Source organism: Octodon degus, unplaced genomic scaffold, assembly GCF_000260255.1.
Source record: "Octodon degus isolate 3935 unplaced genomic scaffold, OctDeg1.0 scaffold00010, whole genome shotgun sequence".
NCBI classification, from domain to species: Eukaryota; Metazoa; Chordata; class Mammalia; order Rodentia; family Octodontidae; genus Octodon; species Octodon degus.
In genome coordinates, this window is record NW_004524586.1 from 9,557,261 (window position 1) to 9,564,714 (window position 7,454).

A 7,454-nucleotide genomic window follows, 5' to 3' on the forward strand; every position below is an offset into this window, starting at 1 on the left:
CCCACACCTTTCCATTACCCTAAGACAGTAGCACAGGGTCTTCCTAGATTCCTGATGAAGAAAGGAAACCAAAACCAGTGATCTCTAAACATATCTGCAATTAACAATGGGCATCCCTGTGAGTGACTATCCCACATAATCTGTCATAGGGTGATTATCTACAAGAATTTATATTTAGCACATTAAAGTTCCCCTAGGCAGTGAGTGCTCTTCCTAGCAGTACCTTGTATGTACCTGACATTGTTGGATAATTTTTTCAGGCAGCTTCAGATAGTTGCATATAGCTAGCTGCACAAAAAATAAAACAGGCATTCATGACCAGAAAGCTTCAGTTCCCCAAGGAAACCACACCAGTGAATTCTCAAATAAATATCTTTGGGCAGACCAGTCCCAACTTCAGTAGTCTACTTAACATGTATACAAGTGTCTTTGTGAATAACATAGGGCGTTTAAGGGCTCCACGGACTGCAAAGGCAATGAGGAATTTCTGTAAACCGGGACCAGCAGACAGACCTGATGCCACAAGCACCACCCTTCCTTTCCCTGGGGCTCACAGGCCAGGCCACCCTCCCAGAGAGGGACAAGTGCGCCGTGACATCTTCCCTCCCACAGCATCTGCCAGCCAGCCTCAGCCCAGTGCTCAGTCACCTCTGGGCTGCACCTTTCCCCATGGCTAGCCCCAAGCTCCATTCCTCTGCAGCACCCTCCACCACTGCACTCGGCCTTCCAAGCCACACCAGCTTGGTGTCTCTGGACCCCAGCGGCTTTGCAGAAAATGTCAGTATGCTATGACTGGGCCTTAGCCTCGGGCCCTATGTGGTCCAGCCCTGTGACAGATCCTCAGTAGGTGGGATTTGTAGCAGCACTTCCCAGAGCTCCTCACTGTGACACCCTGAGTCCATACCACTTGGTGGACTCCTGGGTGGGTGAAACAGGACCCCATTCCTTCCGCTGTGGGGCCCGGCATTAAGGGTCCATGGTTGCTGGGCCCCAGGGGAGTGTTGCATCTACAGGTGGTTGTATCACCTCCTCCAGAGGCGTCCACAGTGAGCAAACTACATGGCAGCCCACTCTGGGCTTACAGCTCCCTGCCTGCTCCTCCCTGGCTCTGCTTGCCTGGCAACCTGGAGCAGCCCCCTTTACCAGCCCAGCGCTCAGTTCTTGGGCTCAGAGAAATCAGGTCGCATATAGGGAAACTGAGGTTTTGAGACCTCTGGGCTTGGCTGTGTAACAGCCTTGCGCAGGTCAGTCTTCCCTTGGGGACACTCAAGGCCAGTCCCACTGGAGAGCAGCTCTCCCTAGCCTTCCTCTCTATGCTCACTGGGAGCTAGAGCCAGGAAGGTAAGATCCGGGATGGGTCATGCTGAGGACAACCCCGGAAGGTCCTTGTTTGTCCTCTGTACTCCCACCTGGCCTCCTCCTTCCCCAATTCCTCTCAGCCCCCAATGCGTGGCCTCTAGCACTTCAGCTACTATGTCTCTATCTGCGCAGGGACCATTACACATGACAAGTTGCTCAAAGTAAGGTCGCAGGGTCCTCTTGACCTCCTAACATGGCTCTTCCTTGGGTCTCAGCAATGTGATGGCCTAAAGACATCAAACCACCAAGTAACTGAAGACGCTGTCGCTCCTGTGGGCTCCTGCATCCCCAAGGTCCTGGAATAAGGTGATCCTTCCCTGTGTTGTGTCCTTCTCTGGTGGACTCTCGTGAGGTTGAAGGCACTTTTCGCTGGACAAGAAATTTCTCAGGGCTTTTCTTTTTTGTCTTTTTGAGATATGGTCTGACTATGCAGTTCAGGCTGGCCTTGAGCTCACTTTGTAGCCCAGGCTGGGCTCCAACTCCCAATAAGCTCTCTGCCTCAGCCACCAGAATGGTGAGCACCAGCAAGCCCGGCTTCTCAGTAATTTTCTAAGAGTGAACTCCCTAGGGTTTCAGAACTTGGCCCTCCTTTTGACTCAAGCAGCATGTTTCGGGCAACTGTTTGAAGGCCAGTCTCCACAGGTGACAACTCCCTCTGTAGAGGCACAAATTAGAGCTGAGGCCTCTCAAAAGGTCACAGGTAGTTGTAGACAGATGTTGTCCAAACTCTTGGCCAACATGGAGCTGAGCTCAGTGTCTAAATACTGGGTCCAGCTCAGCCTGGACCAACCCTCAGCACCTTCCCGGACCACAGTTCCCCTTTGGTCTCCTGGTGAGATGGCCACACCTGGTCACAGCCATCAGTTCTCAGTCTCCACAGGCCCCTCCAGGTCCACAGTGTGGCTTACATTTCCAGCAGGGGCAAGTCATGGAGTCTCCCTCTGCCTCTCTGAGCTGCCTCAGAGCTAAAGTTTATGGAAAGAAGAACCCCCACACAAACTTAGACTACCCTAGCTTCTCTCAGGCCCAAGAGCAGCCCCTTACTATCAGAGATGGGACTTTAGAACACCTGCAGTGGTAACTAAGAGAGAATGACAATGTGCCAAAGGACTCACAACAGCAGCATTGAATTCCAGATTCTGTGCGAAAGGACGGAACCTCAGCTACAACCTAGGAAAGCATTTTAATGAGGCCTGATTCTTCTGTTCTCTAGAGGAGAAAAGGACTGAAAAAGCCTGCCCAGTTCAGAGAGCAGAGGGAGAAGCACGTGGAGAAAAGCTCACACACTGGGCCACGCTTTCAAAGTGTGAGCCAAGGCCCTCAGCGCAGTCCAGGGGGCGCTCAGATCTGCAGGCTGGTCCTGCTCAGTGCTACAGCCCCAGGGGACTTCTAGCTCAAGGACGAGCCCCTCCTCCCAGGATGCCTGGAAGTGCTCTGAGGAGACTTTTTATTTTGAGTACCTTACCTGTTCATCACAGTGATAGCATTTGATTTTAATTTTAATAACTATGCAAGTCATTTATTTTATAAATACAAAACCAGTCAAGCTCAGGATGCATTTAATTAAAAAGAAGCAGCATCCTTGATCTACCTCATAATTCAACACAGCCAAGAACACTTTCAAATGGTGTTAAGTTCTCACATCAAAGGATAGTTTAGAAAAACAGCTGCCACAAGCCGCTGCAGCGCTGAGCAGTAAATGTGAGGTAACACGTGAGCAGACACAGGTTGACGGCAGTACGCAGACTGTTTCATGTAGACACCCGAACCCAGAAACTGCTCTGACTAGAAGGGAAGAGAATCCATCCAACCAGAAAGCAGCCATCCTGCGACCCAGTAGCTCCACTTCTGCATGTGCCAACAGAGCACAGCGCTGGTGCTCAGAGCAAGCCTGGTACAGGAGGATTCCGAGCAGCAGGATCTTTCTGCAGCTGGGGCCGGTGAATCCACACAATGTGGTCCTTTCCTGCCAGAGAACGTTGAACTAAGAGGATGGGATACTGACACGAGCCACCCCCAAGGACGGGGCCTGAAAACTTGCTCAGTGGAATAAGCCAGCCACCCAGGGGTTGTCTGAGCCCACAGATAAAGTATTTCTAACAGGGAAGGCCAGAGAGACCGCAAACAGCTTAAAGTGTCAGGGGTGGAAGAGCAGGGAAGGGAGGTGGCTGCTGGTGGTGGGGGTTCCTGGGTGGTGAATTGTTGTGGCCCTAGATGGTGGTAATGGCGGCACAGTGCTGTACACGTACTAGATGTCCCAAATTAGACAATTTCAAAATGGAGAAAGCAGCAAATTTTACCTGAATAAATAAGAAAGGGTACATCCATGCCGTATTTTCCTTGCCAGGCTGCTCCAAAGCCACCCCAAGTCACCACTGCGCAAAGGACCCAGCGCATGGGCAGTCTCCACGGGACCCACAGTCAGCGGCCAGGAGATCTGGCTAGAGGATGTGGCTGGAGCTGGGGCTGGTCACACAGATCCCTTGGGCAGGAAGGGATCTATGCCTCACTTGACTTGGAGCCAACAGCAAAGCCACCGCTCTGCAGGGTGCTGGCTTTTCCATCCTCAGTCGCAGTCTCCTGCCCCAGGTCTCACGCAGCTGCAGCTGCACCGCCTCCTTCAGGGAACTGAAGCAAGGGAAGGAAGAACAAACTTCCGCGCAGCCCAGGGTGGGAAGGCCAGGGCCTCAGAGTTGCACCTGGGCTTAGAGGTCTGTTTGCACACATTTGCTTCTATGTGGCCTCCAGCGTCAACTGATGAGGGAAACGTGGTTTTCGTAGGGACTTCATACGGGTCTTCATGGCTTAAAAATAAAAGACCTTAGGGCAAGGAAGTGACAGTGCCTCACAGCTGACATCTGGAGCTTGAGAGAGCACCAAAGGCCAAGCCAAAACTTCTTCCTGAGGGATTCTGGGAATTCCCATCCTCCTCCAGCCAACATTGCTTTGTTAAGGAAAAATTAGATCCACACAAGTCAGACCTCAGTGTTGAAGGGCTAGAGGAGTCAAGGTCCTGTTACAGGGACCACCACAGGAGGGATGATTGGCTCCTTGCATAAGGAACTCTTAGCAAAGACTCCTGCTGACTAATGGACATGGGGCCTGGGGATGAGGTGTGGGGTACCCAGGCTCTTCAGATTTTTAAAAAAGTTTTATTTATTGATACTGGATCTTGGTAGGCAGCTTAGACTCACAGTGATCCTCCTATGTCAGCCTCCCCAGTGGTGGGATTATAGGTGTGCTCCACCCCACCCCATTTTGTCAAAAAGGTTTGTTTTATTTATTTATTTTTTGGGGGGGAGGGGCACTCAGGATGCCTTCAGGGCAGGTCTGGTTTGGCTTGAGGATGAGGGGATCGAACCACAGCATCCTGATCCTGACTGCTTTGTTTCAGCAGGCACTCAAACACCTGAGCTAGTGAGCAGGCCCCCACACCCTATTCTGAGTAGGCATGGCATGCAGTACTAGGGATCAAACTCAGGTCCTTGTGCTTGCCAGGCAGGCGCTTAGACCGCTGAGCTGTCTCCCTATCCCAGGGTCCCCAGCCTATAAGGGAATCTCAGCAGAGGTGTGTAAGGAAGGCTCAGCCAAAGATACCCAATAAGAGGCCTCGGAGCAGAAGCCCAGGAGCTGAGGATGTGCACAGGGGCCCTGGCTGACCTGCAGGCTGACTGCAGCTCCTCATGGGCCTGCCAGGGAGCCTTTTGCTGTACCTGAAAACTCACCCAGCTCTGCGGCCAGAAGCCAAGCTCCTCCCCTGCCAGGCCTCCCAGCAACGAAGCCGCATCGTCAGTCTGGGAAAGAAGCAAAAGCAGCTCAGAGAGGATGGGGCACGGGCCTCCCATGGAAGGTGCCACCGAGTCCTTTCGTGTTATGACAGTACAGGAAGAGACTTGCTAATCTTTCCCTGCACAAAGGAAATGCCAATCTTTTGTGAAGCCAGATGTACTGGTGTGATTAATGTGTCGCACATTAGTCCTAGACAGTAAAGCTGCAGACTCAAACCCTCTCACTATGAGTACCCAAAATCCTCTCCCCGTAATTTGACAAGCCCAAATATTTTGTGACAGAGTTATATTTAGAACCAAAAATGAACACAACACCTGAATTCTGAAGACGAATAAAACAAGATGTCATGAATAAGAGCAGCATGACCCTGGGAGGCGAGGGGGCATCAGAGTCATTTCAGTTTCCTGTCTCCTTGCTGCCGGCACTCCTCTGGCCAGTCTTCTGCAGGGGCCCACCTCCTCGTACACCAACTCTGTTGCAGTTTGTCCTCTGCTCTAAACTCCAGAGGTCAGCTCTGAGATGGGCAGGGATGGCATCTTAGCAATCCTCTCATCAGAGGCTGAAGAAGCCCACCCCCTGGGCCAGATGAAGCGTTTCTAGGCTGTTTGGAGAGGCAGCTACAGCACTTGCTTCTTGGTGCCAACTTGTGGTCTTGGGGGTGCGAAACCCCTGCTGCCCAGCAGCCTTGCTTCTGGAAGGATCCAGAGCTACCTCAGTGCCACGAAGGCCCTGCAAGCTTGCACAGACTTCTCCCAGTGAGGCTGGGGTTCCGAGACTTCCAGAAGCATGAGATGCACACTACTCTGGGGCCAGGTCTGTAGAGACCCTTGAGAGAACACCAAAGGCCAAGCCAAAACTCTTCTTCCTGAGGGATTCTGGGAATTCCCATCCTCCTCCAGCCAACATTGCTTTGTTAAGGAAAAGTTAGGTTCACATGAGTCAGAGCTGTGTTGAAGGGCTAGAGGTGCTGACGTCTTGTCACAGGGACTAGATGTGTCAAGGTCAGGAGGAGTGATTGGCTCCCTGCATAAGGAACTTCTCCCAGTGAGGCTTCCACCACGCAAACGCTAGCTTACCAGTGATCCCACTCCAGGCCTCAGAGACTCCTTTCTGTCAGAACTGGGAAAAATACTGGTGCACAGGCTACAATAGGGCAAGGCAGAGCTCCTGCTTGGAAGAACTGAAGCTGATCCTGGGACAAAACAGGCAGGCGAGAAAAACGAATGACATATCTAAACAAGCACAGGTCCAGCTCACAGTCACAGTATTCTGAAAAACTAAAATATTTTTCTTTTGTAACTATGTATGTAGGAACTTCATAATGTGCACGCAAAGATCGGTGAAACCCAGGAAAGCAAACAGTGGCACGTGGCAAAACATACGGCAGCCAGAGCAGGGAGGTTGATAGGGGTATGTATGCAGTCACTCGGTCTAGATAGCAGGGGCTACACTGACCAGACAAGGAGCTATTTGCTGCCTAAAGGCTCCCAGCAAGAGGTGGCAGGAGATTCAGTCAGTGTTCATCTGGAAGGGAGAAATCAGTGCAGAGGATTGAGTGTGATTACAGCCAGAAAGACAGCACTGGGGTGTCACATGCTTAACTGGCTGCGACCTCTCCATCATCCAAGGGCGACACACTGCAGGTTCTTCTTCCCTGCCCATGTCCCTTTTTTTTCTTTTTTTTTTTTTTTTTCTCAAATAAGAACATTTTTTTACAAGGATATCAGACATCTCAAGTCAGATTATTCAAATATGACAAAGTTAAAAAATAGATATATACATTGTGATCATAAACCATGGTGAATTTTAAAAAATTTTAAATTTATTTCAGTAAAAGACATATCGCCACCAGCCTCCCTCTAAGTACTCCTCCTGGCTCTGTGCACAATTATTACTTCATTGCTGCCATTTGCTGGAACCCTTCTGGAAGTCCTCTTTCATGAATGTCTTCAGCTACGCTCTGGTGGTTTTCTCAGTGTCCTGGATTGATTGAAAATGGAGGATCCTTCTTTTTCTGGGAAACATCAAATGGCAGATGACGCCTGTGCAGTGGGAGGGGCCAGAGGCCCTAGGGGCCCAGGCATGGGAGGCCAAGGTGGCTTTGCAGAGGCTTCGGCAATGGCCTTTGAGGTCACGGGCACGGCAGAGGCCGAGGCCGTGGGGCTCATGGCGGTAAGACCAAGGATAAAGAGTGGATTCCTGTCACCAAGCTGGGCCAGCTGGTCAAAGACATGAAGATCAAGTCCCTGGAGGAAATTTACCTTTTTTCCTTTCCCATCAAGAAGTCTGAGGAGACGACCCAGGCC

General features: G+C 51.1%; 1 pseudogene; it reads left to right on the forward strand.

Moving 5' to 3' along the window:
* Window positions 1-7,266: 7,266 nt before the first annotated feature.
* The window catches only part of LOC101586179, a 3,236-nt pseudogene continuing 3,048 nt past the window's right edge, over window positions 7,267-7,454 (forward strand).